Here is an 18,132-nt window from a genome sequence, read left to right as displayed (position 1 = left end):
ATAACCCTCAGGAGCCAAAAGAGTGCTTTAGTAAATGCAGTTTATGAAGTTACATGATGTAACAGCGGTTTCTGCCTAGTCAACAAATTCATTTGGAAGCTTTTACAGCGGCAATATTTACGACATTTATAACAGACAATTGCGCTTATCAACCACATGGGTGAACCATACACCAAAACGGCTCGTTGTCACTTTAAAAAGTTGGTTAAATGTTTGCCGGTTCCCGCCTCATTCTTCCCATTCCTTGAAGTTGTTACACACTTCAATAAACAGTTTATAGCTAGATAAACAAACTGTAACACCCCAGATATAATGGTACATGTTAACGTTAGCGTAATATAGCCTACATTAGCTAAACACAGATAAAAGGTAGTCGTATATTTCTTTAAGTTCAGACAAAAATAAATAGTAACACTTACAGGTTGTGATTCGGTGTAGCTAACAGGTCTAAATAAAGTTGCCATTTCCCCCACTTTCAAGGATAGTCGTTTAACGCAGTGAACGCATCAAGATTATTGAAGCAATCTTTGGTGAAAAAACGTGTGCACAGTTATACCCTGGGGTTATACTCCTTTTGTGTCATTTGAAAAATGAATTGCAATCATTGTTTCCTCAGAATTTCTTCCTTTGGAAGTTTAAATAAGACGGACTTAGTTTCACAACGTAGAACACAGGTTCAATACATGATACACACGCATCATAAATGAGCGACAGTGTTTGGGGTAAACGGGACTATTTCTAGTGACGTAGATACGTGGCAGTTAGAGACTCGGACTAGGTCACGTCTCGTTTGGGTGATTCAGTTGACTCCCTTTTTTACAAGCCAATAACTTTCTTTTTCATTCAACTTTCATACATGGCAACAAAACAGACTGCATGAAATTTAATTATCATGATCGAATGTTACTTACTCTTTAACAGAATGTCAGTAAATAATTTCTGGGTAAATTACACAGTAATGTATTTCACTCAGTTTTTTTTCTGCAGATGGTTAGAGACCTGCATGTGCACAGTTCTACGAGCATGCAATAGAAGAATGTTTTTTGGAAGTAAACTCTATGAATGCCCGTAGCCTTTTATTTTTATTAATATAATATAACGAATAGGCAGCTAAAACAGTTACATTTTGGTAACACCAATGCCCTACACTTGATTCTTAAGTCAGCGTGTGTTTTATATGTAGATATGTAGATATGACCTTTAAAATATGATTAGCAAGTATTTATTTTTCACATACAGTATTATTATTAGCAAAGCAAATGTCAGATGACTAAAATGTTATAATGTGCAAATGAGATGGGAAAATGAGTGTAAAGTTCTCCACAGTCTCTCAGTCTTACGCACACGGACCAGTTTGGTGTCGTAAAAACATCACCTCTTACGCATTGAATGTCAATGGAGAATTCAGAGTTTGGATAAATTAGGTTTCTTTCCACATTAACTTCATGTTAAGAATCGAGCTGTAGTTTCTGTAAGTGAGTCTGCTTAAAATCGTATAAAGAAGACATTCTTTGAAACCAAACTCAGCCATTTAGTTAGAACTGATATAATCATTTAGAAATGTGCTGTTGGGCAGCAAGACTTCAGAAGGCTGGCGGTGAGAAATATCTGAAAATAAGGAGATTCAATCTTGAAATACATTATTTTCTCGTAAGTGCTGAAATAAGTGCTTTTATAATCTTTCTCGGGTGTTTTCTGAGAAGGATCCTTCTTGGTTTTTGAAATATCACCAAAAATGTTTTTCTGTTTTATAAAGCTTTATATATTTATATATATACAACGTTTACCCCATAAGAGTGCTTGATGAGCACATTTTTCCGACCTCATAATTATCAGGACATTGGAGTGATTCATATCGAAAGAGTTTTGTTCTTTTTTCTAGTAAAATAGCTAATAAACTTTAATTCATACCACAGTTGTAAAATATATTTTGTGCCTGAGAGAGGCAACTGGAATCGATTTCATGAGAAGTATAATTGTAAAGTATGTTATGTGAGGAAATTCAGGACCCCTTTAACAAAGCATGCCCATAAATATATATATATATGTAAAAAGTAATTTGCATGTTTGCATGTTTACCTTTTCTGTTTTCAAAGTACATAGTCAAATTTATTTAAATTTCAGCACAGAAATATTTGCTCTTCTCCAATTTCAGGAAACCTATGAGAATGAATGAGTCCAGCTTTCCCATGACGTGAGCTCATTGTTTAGGCCCCTTCAGTATAAACAAACTAGGCTTGTCTTCTGTGTTGTGAATCTCATGACCCTTCATAATGTCACAATGCCCTGTCATTGCCACTGTGGATTACCGTTAGTGAAGGCTCACTTTCCTAAGTGAAAAGAGAAATAGTCGCTTCACTTTCGTAGGATATGATGTAATAATGCTCATGGCTGACTCACACATAGAATTGGATTTCAGTCAGTGGGTAATCCTTGGGGGTAGGAAATGTATGGAATGTAGAATGAAAGTGCGTCAGTATACCGTATAACCCGATCTCACCATAGCACTGCTACCTGATCTCTTTACAGAGAATGCAATCCAAACAGACTTTATCTCATTCGCTCATGTATCTCAAACACACACAATAATGGCTGTGGAATTTATTTGCGTAAGAGCAAATAATGAACTCACTTTGGATTACCATGATGAAGAAAAATAGGACACCTTTATGCAAAGATCTGATACCAAGTTGTACACTCAAACGTCTTACTAAGGTTACTACCCCTTCAAAATGTGAAGACCTTTAAACCAACATCAAAGTTTGTTGTGAACCTTTCTAATTTTCTTTGAAATCTTTTTAATGAATAATAAAGGTTTTAAAGATGGCCAATAAATATTTCATCACATCAGTATTCAGGGCAAACCTGAACTTAAAACTTAATAGGAAAAAGCAACATTTGCAATACTTCTATGTCATTCTTCTCATTTTGCCTCTTTTGCTAAATAAATTGTTGTTCGGATGTCAGTGAGAGTTGTCAGGTACATGTACAACAAAACCCTTATTCAATTTTTTCCCACATCTGTTTTTGCTATTGCTCCCACATCCTGTTTATCCACTGGATTTATTATCTTTCTCCATTCCCATGTAAGACGGAGTCTGCAAACTGTGTTGATTGTTCCTGGAGGGCTCCACAGGTAGTAAGAGAAAAAGAAAAAAAAATATCTGCAAAAGAGCTCAGCTGGCTATAGTCTATCTACAATGCAAGTACAATCAACAACGTTTTTAACAGGAATGGTAATATTGCTTAATTCTTTATTTTTAATGTTTATTCGTTACATGTTAAGAACGAAGACGTAAGATATAGATATACTCTATAATTGTCTTTAAATAAATCACAAATTTCTGTCTGTTTCTGGACACAAATGCTATGCATCATATTTTCAGTACATCAGTACTACCAGTATACTGCTTAAATACCATATATTCATAAACACAAGAATATGTACACACACATCGAGATTGGTCTGCAGTATATCTATATAAAACTATCATTTACACTTAATCTTACTTGGTAACTCTCTTCATTACACTTACGTATCAGTAAACAGTTACAGATGCATTGTACGTATAAATACATACCACTCTGAGAAGAAGCAACTACTAGACACCATAGTGATCATGCATTTGGCAGTGATAAGCACAACCTTGCATCCTGAAGCTCCTAAATGAATTGAATTCATTCATGTTGACAAACCTACATTACATCCCACATTTGTTGATCCCATTTGTTCTTATATCTTGCAGACTTCATCATATCTTTGCCAAAACTATTGCAAAGATGGAAACAAAATCTTTGAATGTGGTATTTTATGGAATAGCATCAATTTATTTTTGATTGGAATAGATAAACATATTTATTAGAAGCGGGCGTCACAATAATTTTGTCTATATGGTGTATATATGACTATATGTGACCATGGAAAACCAAACCAGTCATATAGCACGGGAAACATTTTATGGCACATTTCTAAACATTTCATAAGATCATGTTCCATGAAGATATTTTGTAAATTTCCTACTGTAAATATATCACAACTTTATTCTCGTTAGTGGATGCTGCAAAATCGCACACAAAAATGTCTGGAAACATGCCTACAATCTTTGCTTCGTTGCTTCCCCCTTTTTTGGGGGATTATCCATTCGAGTTTGGTTTCAATATAAAGCTCAGAATTTCTGCTTTCGGGTGACTACTTTCCACAAAGTCCTTACAGCGGTAAGCCAACAGAGAGCGATAAAGTCCCCTTGAACCGGAAGTTGCGATTGTTTTAACTTCCGTATTTTAACGCGTTTCCGAGTGAAATAATAGTGGGCGTGTCTTTCGTCTTTTTCTGCTATTTAATTGGATGTATAAAAACAGCCGTTGTATCTTGAAATGTATCTGACAGCAGACTGACAGAGGAAGAAGAGGACATTTCGCGTCTTTTTTTCCGCGCGCATATTTATTTTAAACGTAGACGCCAGGAAATAGTGGGCGATGCGCAATGTGGTGCGATGCAGGTTATATTTCTGGAGCGTCGGTGCCGCATCTCAACTTTCCAGAAAGGTGCAAGCACACCGCAGGTCACGTGACAAGAACCAACCAGCCAATGTAGACAAGATCAATGAAAATGGAGACAGAGGATCACAGCATAACTAAATCTAGTAGCAGATTTATTGCACGGTATTTTCAGTACATATAAACCATATATCCTTCGTTTATACCTCCCCCCTTCGCGGCTATCATGGCTATCATGGCAACTAGTCATGGTTGCTTAGCGACGACAGACGCAAGGATAACGCAAACTCCAGGCGCTTTGGAAAAAGGATAACGCAGTGCAGCTTGAATTTTCTGTGCGGTTTTACAGCTGCGCTGCGTTCTCCTTTTTTTCCAAAGCGCCTGGACTTTGCGCTATCCTGGCGTCGGAAGGAAGGTATAAACAAAGGATATATGGATTATATGCACTGAAAATACCTTGCAATAACTCTGCTGCTAGATTAAGTTATGCTGTGATCATCTATGTCTCCATTTTCATTGAGCTTGTCAATATTGGCCGGTTGGTTCTTGTCACATAACCTGTGGTGCGCTTGCGTCTTTTTTGAAAAGTTGAGATTTTTTCATCTCAATGCGTCGCCGACACTCCTTTTGTGAAATTGTGAATCGGGCCAAACATACTACATTTAAAGGGGGTTGCACACTGGATGCCGATGCCGAGCCGCGCAGGGTCGCGTCTGGGACAACTCTGCTATTAATTTGGTAGAATTGAGAGGTTTTCTGTATTAATGCGCTGTTTTTCCCAAACAAATAAATACATCTTGCAGTTTATGGTGAAGTCAGTGTGTACATTAAAGATTATTTCAGTCGAAGAACATCTAATTTTTTATGTTAAATTAAGCGCGGCCGCCTACATGCGTTGGATGGCGGAGCCGGTGTGTGTACACTCATACAAAACCATATGTTCATTTTTACATACAATAGCACTACGCTGCGCGGCTTGGCGGTGTCTCATCCGGTGTGTGACCCCCTTAAGATGGATAGTCATTACCGAAAGGGAACACATTTTCAGAGTATAACAAAAGATTATGATGGCACACGGATTATAAAAACAGAATGACCTACACTGATATACTATTTACAATAAATGGGGCAATATTTCACGAAAAACTAGCATTCTAACTTTTTTTTTCACTGGGACTTTAAAACAAACCTGTTTCTTCTAATCAACGGGCTACTACAGCACCCACGATGGACAACTTTAAAGGCAATTTTCTCAATATTTTTATATTTTTGCACCATCAGATTCTATTTTTTCAAAAACGTTACCCTTATGACTGGTTTCGTGGTCCAGGGTCACATATACAGTATACTACTCATGGTGTAGTAGTCAATCCTAACAGTTTCTTATATTGTTTACAAAAGCTGTCCAACCTCCGTGATTGATAAGCAGCACCCACACCAAATGTTTTTCTTCCACAGCCTTACGTTTTTCCAGCACCACTTAAGGCCTTAAATCTACTTACTGTGCATGTGTGATTGGCTCTGAGCCCAGTCTGCTACCCAGAGCCCTGTTATCACAGCTAGAAGAATGCAGGTTCATTATTCTATCAGTCTGTAAACATCAGAATATGTTTAACCTTCCTCTACACTAGCTCTGTTTTTCTTTCACTGTCAGACTGACCTGCATGGGTGAAGGTGGTGGGGGGCTCATTCCAGGTGCATCAGAAATGACTTGGACCTGCGGTTGTTCAATAGAGCGATCAATACAAACGTCTTCTTGACACCGGGAGGAAATGCATTAATACCCTATATTGTCCATTGAAAATAGAAGTAGTCCCTCAAATTGCCGTCAGCATTTATGTTTTGCTCAAAGCTGATGGTCTTGAGCATCTCCTCTGGGTCCACAAACACATTTTTTTCTCTCTGCGGTCCATGAGTCAGGTCCTAGAGTGGTGGGATGATGAAAGTCAATGACGCAGAGGTGAGTGGCAGTAATGGTGTGTGTGCATCACCTATCTCTACGTCTATGGTTGTTAAAATAAGACTGTAGGTGTTCAGCCCCCAGTCTGCAAATGTCTGCTTGACTTATTGCTTTGACTAAATTTAAACTTTTGGTTAGTTAAATGTGTCCTGGTAAACCCTTTACTCAGTGTGAGGACCAAATAGTAATACCAGTTATGTCTGACCGTGTGGGACATTTTTGGTCCCCATGAGAAATAAAGCTTTAAAACGAAACTTAACGGTCTTGATTTGAAAATGTAAAATTGCAAAAAGTTTTATTTGAGGGTTTAATAATATAGTAATGAGCCATATAATGAACAGTGATTGTCAGGTTAGTTGAAAGTAATGTGTAATAAAACAGCATTTTTTTGACGGGACCTTTTCACATTTCTGGAAATGATACAATGAGACACAATGGCACATTGAATTGCAAACCCAAAAAAGAAACAGGTTTCTCTTACTGGTTTATATCTACCATGATAAGCCGGTCTTGTCTAAATGTCACTGTGTGTGTGTGTGTGTTAGGCAGCCTCGAGGTGCACTGTGTGTGCAGATGGAGGAGGGTGTTTGTTCAATATATCAGGTCGCTTGAGTGTATTTGTTAGGGGTCCTTGGGGTGGGTGTTAGGTCATGGACTCTATCTGTGTGTTCTTGAGATAAAGAGTGTGTGTGACAGAAGCCATGTGAGCTTGTGTGAAGACCCAGCAGCCCCGGTCAGCGTGACCCTAAAAGCAGGAGGGTTAGATATTTATACCAGTCCTCGCTGTAGGATTCACTCTGCCGCAGAGGGGAGGACCAGGAAAACCATAATGTCTGAAGCTGTTCACATCACTGGTGTGAGTGCATGTGCGTGTGGTAGAGAGCGTGAGAATGAGATAGCGTTTTGGAAAAATAATATTCTGTCCATAGGAAATGTAATTTGCATGTGTGTTTGTTTGAGTTTAGTATTTTAAATATTCAATTTAAATAATATTGTTGTGATAGTATAATATTATAATGTATATTACATAAGTCCAAATGTACACAGCAAATGCACATGTTTTACAATATTATTATTCTATATTTTTAATAATACTGTTTATATACTGTAACACTATTATTGTTCACAATAGTCTAACCGTAACCTAATCCTAACATCTGTACTTGATTGAAAACACTTGCATTGACATATCTTAAAAATATATCTGTGTGATTGGCACAATGATTTAAACAACCTACAAGGTCTAGTCCTTGTTTAAGATAATCCCGTCCGGGAAACCGGCTCTAATGCCTTTCCACTGAGTTGTACGGTTCAGCACAGTTCACTACGAAACACTTTTTCCATCTCCACTGTGAATGGTACCAAAATGGCGCACCGTCACTTGTCACTTGCGCGTGCAACAATTTTAACGACAACACAGGAAGCGCCATTTTTACTGTCGGTACTGTTCTCAGTGGAAACGCAAGCCTGATATGGGTCTCCCATACTGAATCGTACCGTACTGAACTGCACTGAACCGTACTGCTCAGTGGAAACGGGGCATAAAGTGAACCACATACACCAACTGGACAACAAATACATGATCCACCTCTAAAAATACCCACTGTACACATCCACCACCAAACACAGGTTCCTTGCAGTCAGCACATGCAGTTCTAGTATTGAATAGTGAGAGGTTGTTATTGAAGATGTGTTTACAAGACTGTTTTGCAATCCTGGTGATCAAATTCTTGAAAACAGAACAGATGAAAGACTGCGTATTGCCTGTATATGAAGTATTTTAGCAACACACAATCAGTCATATGGCAAATTTTGAAGAAATATAACTATTGCATTTCCAAATGACTGGCTAGGCTGCATTACCCAACATATTACATAGCTTATTACAGTGTATTAAAAGAAGTCAAGTACGAAAGATCCCTGTTTGTCTGTGGTTGTTGTGGCAAGGATTTCCAAGGATTTCTCATGGGCTTCTCTTTATACTGTAAGTCCCTCTAATTAAGTCTTTCAGAGAGATTTCTCACTAGTCTGATTCTTACAGCCTACCTTTCAATGAAAATAAAAGCTTATCTGAGTGTCCTTGATTAATGACTGCATCCTAAAGAGTGTACACATGACTGTCTTTCCCTTCGTGTCTAGTGTCCGCGTGATTTCAACAACATCTACTCTCATCTGAGTGAAAGCGTCTCAAAGGCATTGTCTCGTTCCATTGCGAGTGACGCATCATTCAAAGAACATGTCATTAATGGACTGCTCCAAACAAAACCTTATTCTCAACTGCTTTATTGCTCAGCTGAGCCATGACTGTGAATTGTCAGTGGTTCTCAATTTATGGGTCCCCCTATAAGAAAGAAGAATTGCAGGACAGATCTTGACTGATTGTAAGTATATCTAATTCTACTGTGTGCCTATTTTGGAAAAAAAAAAGTTGATACCAAAATGAAATTGAAAGCGCGTCCTGTTGGCGCCAAAAGCCCTGTGGTAAGTGCACTGATATATAACGCCAGTGCACTTGTGGCCTGACCCGAGTTTGATTCCCATCTCGGGCGTCCTTTGCTGGTCCCACTCCCCTGTCTCTAACCAAAGCTTTCCTGTCTGTTCTCCACTGACTAGCAAATAAAGGCAAAAGTCCCTAAAATATAACTTGGAAAACAGAAAGAAAGAGCATTCTGTGTCTATTCAAATGTATTTTAGACAAGGTTCTGATAGGATCAGGGATGAAAAAGAAAGCTAAATGCAAAATCCTTTCAAGTAAGCAAGATACACATCCCACCATTTGAAAGTTGGTTAAAATGCACTAAAATCAGGCAAAGTTTCCCCTTCCTGTTTCTCTTTCTCACTGCTTATTTACACGAGCTCTGTCTTTTGTTAATCAAGCAGCACATTGACGTATTTCCCCCTCTGTAACATTGCATCTGTGTGCAAAAGACATGAAAAAGTGCTCCTTTATTTTTCTCTGTGTGTGTCTGTATGTGGAGAAGAAAAACAGAATTAGAAAAAGAGTGTGAGGAAGAACTTGGAACGTCTATTTATTTTTCAGGTGAATTGCGAAGATAAGAGGAAGAAAAGGAGGAAGGGAGAGAATAAGTGAATGGAAGCACTATGTGCAGATGAAGTATTCCACCAAATCAAGAGGGCGGTAAAAAGAGAAAATAATAAGACATTACATTACACCCTTCCTGAGTATAAAGATGAAAGACAGGAAATTCTGTGGAAAATGAATCCTTTGCTTTCTACGCTTTTCCAGGGCATTCTGTTTCTCTTAGAGCACAGGACAGGTTACATCACAGCCTGGCACCCATTTTGTCTCATCAACAAAATAACTAAAATGTTTTTAAGATGGAAGGGTTTTTATTCACCCACGACAACATTATGACGATTAAATTGAAAGAGGGCTGGGCCAAATGCAGTTTAAAAAGATGTCCAGCAATAAAAAATAGTCGAACCATTAAGTAATCCACAATAAATTGAACCTACAACAGAGGCTGGTTTAAACATGGCGGTGAAACATTTATGAGAAGGGAGAGAAAAATATTTTCAAAGCATTTGAGTTCCCTCTCAAAACTTTTTTGTTCCCTGTGCATGAGAGAGAGCTAAATATTCTCATGGGTAACCTAAATGTTTGCGACAGAATGCAAAATATTTCCTAAATAATTCAACTATTTGAGAGATCGCAAAAGTTTCATACAAGATGTCAGAAAATAGTGTCATGGGGCTGACAGAGAACCCAGACGCAGAGAGCAAATGAAACAAAAGATTTTTATTAAAAAAAAAAAAAAACGCACGATGGGGAAAACAGGAAAACGAGAACCAAGGGTAGATCAAATCACTTAAAAAAATACTTTCCACGAGGTGCCCAAAACTGTAATAAACTGAAAATAAACAAGGCTCACTACTTTGGGGGGACATGGCAGGAACTAGGAGGACAAAGATTGGGGGTAAGAGTCAAAACAAACCAGCTCAGCACTGAAGACAAGAGGGCCATAAATAGGGGAAACTAATACGGGATAATTACACTGGGCAGGTGAGGGGAATGTTACGCAAAGAGGAAGATTACAGGGAAATAAGACGGCAGGGCCAAGACACGCGACAGGAGAGCACATGGCGCAATGTGAAAACAAAGGCCATGTGCGTTCACACAAAACACAACAAGCACAAATGTCATGGTACTGTCACGACCCCGTCCACAGAACTAGAAAACTCCTGACAAATTGATTGTTTTTGATTGTTTGATTTGTGTCATTGTAGATCATGGTTTGGATCCAAAACTGAGTGAGCTGCCTATGTAGGTGGCATTTTATTCCATCACAGCCATGCTCCTCAGTAAAAGACTATTCCAAGGCAATTAAATGCACTAAACATCACATTTTACATAATGCATCTAAGAATTTTACTATAGTTTTTGCTCTTTTCTGATTGTTATTTTTATAAATTCTTAATTCCTTACAAATCCTTGAGAGGTTTCTTCACATTAACACAAGCACTTGTACAAACATTGCTTATTTCTCTTTTGAGTTGCCGTGTTTGTGTGTTTTGTAGCTGACGTCATCCTAACATGTCTGTCTGTTTACCTCGTCTCAGGTGTGTGTGTTAGAAAGGTTAAACAAATTGCATCTGCACTACTCTCAGACTTCCAGAGCACCATGTTAATCTTATTACCCAAGGTAAATCTCCTAACCCCATGCAGTCTTGATAATCCTATAATATGGAATAGAGCGGGAGATTCCTTCTCTTGGGGAGAGACATGTGCACTGTGCAATCATCATTGATAAACTATACACTACTATCTGATCAGTACTGCCACATGGTCATAAAACATAGGCAGTGAAATGGGATTGTCAATATTAGATTGTTTGTATTTTAGCCGCCACGTTCTTATCAGTGAAATTCCTGCAGTTAAATTTGCCTGTGTCACAACAGGTGAGGTGGGGGCAATGACATCACTCTTTATCTCCTCACAGCTCTGACGCCGGCTCACCCGGTCCTCACGTGTCGAGCAGAGGAGATGATTAAGACCTGCTGCTTATTACGTGCACATTTGCGCACTTTCGCGGACGCGCTCGCACATAGTCACCCTGATTATACACACACACATATATGCTTGTGTGAGGTCCAATTCTAGAGATTGGGAAGGAAGATCAAATCATATTATTAAATGGAGTGCGGTTGGGTTATTCATTTGGACAATGCTCTGTTTTCATTAACATAACAGGGAGCAAAGCAGGAAAGAAAAAAAGACTTACACAGCATGAGATTAAATGAAGAGAACATCGGGTCTCTCTTTATTCTTGTTTTTATGAGGAGAGAACCCCAGGAATCTTTCTGTGATCTCCTCTAGTTTCAAGGATCTAAACATTTTCCTAAATAAAAATGTGTCAGAATACCAACGTCTATGTTGTTTAAAGAATCTTGGCTACATTAGTCTTGTGTGTGATTGTTAAAGTATTTTGCTTATCTGAGTTCATTGTGCAGAGACAACTATAAGCAGCCCATTCGTAAGCCTTTGGTGCATTTAAATACTGTGAGGCTTTCAAGACATCTCTGTTTGTTTGAACAGCCTGATTCAACCATAGCAACACTGATTCAACCAGTGGTGTCAGTTTGGGCGAGGCAGGTTTGTCGGACCGATGGCGGAGGGATGGAGTTTTTGTAAAACCTGTTTTTCAGTTGTGTTTGGTTCTACTCGAAGCACAGAAATGACACTCTTTTAATTGTATCTAGTTTTTAGAACTAGTTCTATAATAATTACGTTCTTTCGTTTTATTTTTTAAGGCATTTGCAAAGAATTAAAGAAAACAAAGTTGAGAATAAAATTTAATAAATTACATTTTGATCTTGTGTTATGTTAAACAGCAACTATCAATACTTTTTTTTCTCTGATAAAAGTTTTTTAACCGAAATGAATATTATGTCTTGATCTTAATGTAAATATTTAATATTTCCCTGTCTGAATGCACCGCACAACACAGCAAAGGATTTGCACAGTCGAACCCAAAGGCAAACTAAGTGAATGACTCATCTCGAGAGGTGTCACCTCAGATAATTCTTCCACTCTCACCCTCCTTTCTGCTTCTTCTGTCCCAAGTTCACGGTCCTTCACTCCATTGCATTCCTTCAGCAGGTCATCCCCCTCTTCCGAAGAATCATGTGCTCTCTGAGACTAAGTCTCACCGTTCCCTTAAAAACCCCTCTGGTTGTACTTTCGAGTTGTTTACAGAAGTAGCTACTTATTGTGTTCCAAACACTAAAACTGAGCAGCTGAGCCCTTACAATCACATGCATTATATTAACTCACAAGCACATGGCGGTGATCCAAAAAGGAAGCAGCGAGGTTGTTGAACGCTGACTTTATCACACAAGGTCAAGAAAATTTTTGAATGTGACAGAATGTATACGTCCTTAAATGGTACACATTTGAAACTGGCAAGTTTCCGGTGGCACTTTGACATTAGACAGAGTACTGCCTGCTCCATTATTTCTGACCTTGTTTAGTCAAATGCCAGAGAGTTTCTTGGGAGATGAAATGCTCTCTGAATGCCCTAAAGGCGGTTGGATTGATCTTCCAGCGGGGTTTAACTGTGATTCATGCCCACGGTTTGACCCTGCCCTTGTGTTTGAAGGCCGGACCTCTTCTAACCGTCAGCCTGCACGTCAGCTTATCCATCGTTGGTCATAATTTTCTCAAAGATGCATTGATTGTGAGGCAAAAGACATCCTCTTTATAACCTCCACAGCTGGGATTTATTTTGGCATTTACCTCAGGGAATTTAAATGGGATTTCAGGGTTGAAGTATATTATTTAGAATGATACTGAGTTAACTCACTTTAGTAAGCAAAGCCCCTCTATGGATGCCATAATATCCATGCAAGTTAATGATATTAATCATAATATATATATATATATATATATATATATAAGTGAGGATCTGTTGAGGCAAGTTTATTTTAAAAGTCTATCATGTGCATTTTAATACGCACTTTGATCTCGTTTTACTGTTATTGGACAGGAAAAAGATAAAGTTTATTGAGCACACATGGATCTTTTATGACAATGTCCCAATGCTGAGGTTGATATCACAATGAGATAATCTGTGACGATAGCACATTGCTTACATTTATGTATTTGGTAGACACTTTAATCCAAACCGATTTTTAGTTAATTTACGGTTTTATCAGTTATTATCTACCTTCAGAAGTAACTGTAAGTTGGAAATACGCACCATGTATAGCATAAATACATTTACTAGTATATATAGTAGAACATACTAATAATCTGTATTTCAAAAATAAGAACAACTTCACTGGGACGGTACTAATGAAGTACAGATATGTATTTTTTACCCGTATGTACCTTTGAGTAACTAATATGCCCTCTGTAGTTTCAAAAGTGTGCTTTGGGAAAATGTACCACACCAGTTAAAGTTTGATAACTTTTTTGAGGTTGCACAATATGCACAACACTCTTAAATATAAAGGTGCTTAAAAGGGTCTTCACAGTGATGTCATAAAATAAACATTTTTGATCAAAAAAGAAACATCAAAGTCAAAGATTCTTCAAAGAACCATCAATTTCTTACCTTTTTATAATCTTAAGAACCTTTTTTCGCCACAAAGATGTTAAAAGTTGTTTATGGAACCAAAAGGTTATTTTATGGCACCGAAGAACCTTTTGAAACACCTTTTAAATATGGACGGTTTCATCGTATGCACCCACTGACCGGAAGTTAACTGGTCTTCGTTTGTTTATAATACAACAATAAAAATATTTAATATATATAAATATGAATTTATATTCATATTTTGTTGAATATGAATTATACGAAATGAAATTAAAGCCACTCAACAGATTATTTGGGGAGGTCTACCAGAAGTTGAGTTCGGGCCATATATTGTTTGTTGTTGCAGCTAAAACTATACAATATTGTATACATAGAATGCATATCTATATTAATGTATGTACGTAAATGTATGTTTCAGCATATACAAATTGGTAAATAAATTAATCTAAAGCAATTTCTATCTAGTGAGCATTGGTTACTACTATAAATGGCTTTAAATACTGCAGTTACACTAGAATAAATAAGCACATCATTGCATGAAGTGTGTATATGTGGCATCTGTACAGACATGAAGGCAGCTGACCTGGTCAATGTTATCTTTAGACTGCTTATAGGTTTTGTTAAGCACCATTCTTTGAATTGTAAAAAGCATGAATTGTATATATATACAGTAAGCTTCTTGGTATGGGTGGAGTTCCACAAGAATCTTTGACGTCACTGTACATGCAGCCGTGAAAGAGGTATGTGTGTGTCTGACCCACTTTTCAAATGGCATGATATCAGAGCCTCCACTTGTGATCCTGTATGCGCTTCCCTCAGAACCACTTAATACACACTTTGTGAGAATACCTATGTGAACCAGGCCGCCGATATCCATCATGCTGTTCCCCCAGGACGCTGTTGACGTCAGTCAGGCTGAATTTTCTCCTCTTAATGACTTTATTTACGAAATTCTGCATGTCGCATTTAGGAAATAAAACGCTTTCTTGCATCTCCCAGAAAGAGAGACATGGTTGTTCATGCTAGCAGTGCTGATCTCATTCTGTAAAAAGTAAGCTTTTTCCACAGGGCAGACTCGTGAATGTTTGCTTTATTTGTTACTCTGCTTTTATGTGATCTTATAGTGCTGTGCTGTGTCAGTAACTCACTCAATCTTAAACCTGCTTTATGAGCCGGCGTGTTGTTGCACACAGTGTCGCAGTATGTTTGTAGTGCTGCTGTGCCTACTTATCAGAACTGTACATTCTCTTGTATCTGTTCTCAGTTAGAGCTGTATATACGGAAGTTATTAACTCCTTTAATTGCATAACAGACACACTAAGATGAACCCAGTGTCCCTTGCAATTTTAATGTCAAAAGACATTCTGTAGCTAACCTTTGTGCCCCATTGTTCAAAATGACACAATAATGAAATTTTCAGACTTTGGGCTGGCATGTAACCTTTCTTAAAGGCATGGTTCACCCCCCCCCAAAAAAAGGTCTCATCATTCACTTATCCTCAAGTAGTTCCAAACCAATGTAAATTATATAAGTTACATAATATGTTATTTTTCAACAATGCTGTCAATAATATTGTGGGATGTACAAAAATTAAATGCACAAAATATTGGAAAAAAATTAGACAAGTTTGATAAGATGAATATATTTTATGAATATATTGAATAATTTAAAACATTTAAAATAATTTGCTTTATATCTCTTATACCTGTATTGGTGACATGGCATTTTTAATCTGTAGCATACCTTTTAATTAAGGTCTATTGTTTGAAAAGATCTGTTAATGTCTTAATTTATTAGTTTCTGTTCCTATAATTCTGTATTTTCCATTTCACTTGTTTTTGTCCTTTCACCCATGGCAACGTTTTATTATGTTGATAGTGTGTGTGTCTGCATGTGTGTGCCCTCCAGTAAGGTCTACTGTGTCTGTGGTCTCTGGCTGACGTATATTCAACACAACTGCTTTGTTTGTGTGGTCTGAACCTTAACTGGCATAGCAAAACAACTAATGCATTAAGCTGTCTGTTTCCGCGGCCATATGTAGCACCGGCTGCTATGTCATGCATGCAAAAGTGCACTTCTGTTGCAAAGGTAAATAGGTGCAAATTTTGTGTCATGATGTTCTTGGGAAAATACTTGGAGAGAGGATGTTCCTAATGTGTGTTTGTGATTGTGTGTGTGTGTGTGGTTGGGTTATCCACCATGTCCTCAATTTTAGTGCGTCACATGGTCCATGGCCCAGTCCATATGACTGTGTTTTTATACTGCAGGGAGGGAGAAGGTTGTTGTGCTTTGTTCTCTGTTGTTTTCACAAACATGTTTTAATTGCCCTATAAATTGTTTATTAACTATAGACTGAATCTCGGATGGTCTGAGGGTGAGTAAATAAATAGTAAATTGGAATTTTTTGCTAAACTATCCCTTTGAACCTGGCTTCAAGTTGCAATGATATCATGATATCTTATGTCAGTATTTCACATTGAAAAATAAAAATATACATTAACTGATAGGTTTAAAATTTTGAGTTGATTCAGCTTAAAGACTTATATTATTATATAATATTATATACTAATATTTTTAAGTTGAATTGACTTACAATTTTAATGCAACCATTTTAAGTTAAACCGTGAGGAATAGTTCACCTAAATTTTTTAATTCTTTCATCATTTACTCACTCACTCGTGTCATTTTTAACCTTTATGACCTTCTTTCCTCCGAAGAACACAAAAGAAAACTTTATATATTAAATATTGCATGTGCCTTTTGCCTAAGATGAAAGTCAAAGTTGGAGGGTGTTGCAAAAGCATTGAGACTTGGGTGTGATTGATTGTCTTCATTGATCACCCCCCGGGAAAATCATGCAACTAAGGCAAAATTACTTCTTCTTGTGGACAATGTGTGTTGTTGTGTATGTCTGTGTATGAGTAAGTCTTTTTGTAGGAGCATACAGTGAATACATTTTTCAAATTTTAGAGTTTTAGATGTCTTCCCTGTTGTAAATGGCCTTAAACAAATACATTCAATAATAAAAGTGATGTCTGCAGTTAAACATGAAGTCATTAACAATGAAGCTGTTTTTAGCCACAACACTGCTCATTTCCTGTTACTCACATCTATCCAAAGAGGATGCTTGAATGAAAGTGTCTGGTCAATGCATTGATGTAAACAGAAAAGGACGTGTCTTTGTCACATGTGAAAATTCGGTTGTCGATCCAAATCATTGACTGTGCAAACGCAGCCCCTGTCACAAGCAGCGTGTCAATCCGAACACTCTGACTGGTGTTTAATTAACTTCATTCATTGGCTGATAGAGTGAGATTGAGCACATGCGTCTTGTGACTGACGCACTCCGCTGACATCATTCCCCATCTCACCATCTGACCTGATGCTCTGCCAGCATACACAGTTCACAGGAAACACAGCACAGAGTAACAGAGAAGACAATAGGCGCTTGGTGATGTAAAGAATGAGTCTGGATAATGACATCAGAAGATGCTGTGATAGAAGAAGAACACAAAATATACAAACTCATCTAATACACACTACGTACAAAAAATGTGACAAGAGCGTATGAAACCAAAAACAGATTAATGAATTATGCAAATTATGAAGTATGATTTAGTCTTGCATAGCCAAGCTTTTTTTTCTGCTGGTCCTTAATGAGACAGATGGTTTTGATGATATAAATTAAATTATTAAATATTATTAAAATTCTGTCATCATTTGCTCAAGTTGTTTCAAACCAAAACCTGTATACATTTTGTTGTTCCACTGAACAAAAAAGAAGATATTTGGAATGTTTGTAACCGAACAGTATTGGGGCACCATTGACTTCCATATAGTAGTGCCCCAGAACGCTTTAGTTTCCTACATCACTCTAAATATCTTCTCTTCTGTTTAACAGAACAAATAAATAATACAGATGAGGCTGAGTAAATGATGACAGCATTTTCAATTTGGGGTGAACTATCCCTTTAAGCATATACTGTAATACTGGAAAACATAATTTGAGTGCTTTCAAAATAATAAGGAATGACCCAAAGTGAGTGAAATATGGCGTTTCACTAATAAAATCACTGACACAATATTTTGATACCAGAAACTCGCTGTGATCTGAAC

At 37.5% G+C, this 18,132-nt stretch overlaps 1 long non-coding RNA gene across 1 annotated transcript; it reads left to right on the top strand.

The window, feature by feature from the left end:
• The first annotated feature begins 7,247 nt into the window (after window positions 1-7,247).
• On the top strand, window positions 7,248-9,883 carry LOC130428067 (uncharacterized). Its single transcript, XR_008907387.1, has 3 exons — window positions 7,248-7,313; window positions 8,597-8,838; window positions 9,498-9,883. It is a non-coding gene; the product is annotated as an uncharacterized LOC130428067 (long non-coding RNA).
• Window positions 9,884-18,132: the final 8,249 nt, after the last annotated feature.

The sequence above is a fragment of the Triplophysa dalaica genome, chromosome 8 (assembly GCF_015846415.1).
Source record: "Triplophysa dalaica isolate WHDGS20190420 chromosome 8, ASM1584641v1, whole genome shotgun sequence".
Taxonomy (NCBI): Eukaryota; Metazoa; Chordata; class Actinopteri; order Cypriniformes; family Nemacheilidae; genus Triplophysa; species Triplophysa dalaica.
Note: the sequence above shows the minus strand (reverse complement) of the source record. Positions and strands in the feature narration are given on the sequence as shown.